This window comes from Phanerochaete carnosa (assembly GCF_000300595.1).
Source record: "Phanerochaete carnosa HHB-10118-sp unplaced genomic scaffold PHACAscaffold_1, whole genome shotgun sequence".
Classification (NCBI taxonomy): domain Eukaryota; kingdom Fungi; phylum Basidiomycota; class Agaricomycetes; order Polyporales; family Phanerochaetaceae; genus Phanerochaete; species Phanerochaete carnosa.
In genome coordinates, this window is record NW_006767628.1 from 3,151,229 (window position 1) to 3,151,986 (window position 758).

The following is a 758-nucleotide window of genomic DNA, read 5'->3' on the forward strand; positions in this document are numbered from 1 at the left end:
ACGCGTTCTATTGCGCGCAGACGCTCCTGACGTGCTTTGGAACGACAGCACTCCGCTTCAGAATTCAAGTGACATGCATGCAATACTCGGTCGCGGTAATCGACCGTACGAGGTTATTCGGTAAGTACATCAAGACGTTTCAGAAGGGGTACGTATGGTAGCTACAACCTATCGCCAGTAGCCAAAGACTATGTAGTTTATACAATGAACGTGTAGGGGCTGTATGTGGAAGGGGAGAGATTCAGACTGCTTGATGGATAGGCGTATCACCTATCACAACGGGGGAGCGCAAGGGGAAAAGAATGTAGGGTCTGTACTCACTCTTGAGACGGACGGAAAAGCACAAGACAGAGGACGCAGGCGATACAAGACGAGTGATGAGAGGAAGAAGTAAAGGGAAAACGAGAGATGATGAACAACTGAGAAAGCGACGACAACCAACGAGAGATAGTGGCACGAGTTCAAGCTACAATATAGTATGCTACGTTGTATGATAGAAGCGAGAATTAACGGAGTCCAACGTTGACGAACGCCCGATCGCTAGTGGGTACGCGTGGCGCAGCCGTGCCGTTGAGGATTGAAAGGAGATGGGCGTTGTTCGCGGGGTTGCCGCGTATAAGATTGAATGTCTGCGAGATGGCAGGCGCAGAGAGCGGGGCAGGTTCATTGTACTCGGTCGATGGCAGAAGTTGACCGGGGGGATCAAGGCGCAGGGATTGTTGGTTTAACGGCAAACGATTACCGGGGAAAGGTTGCGG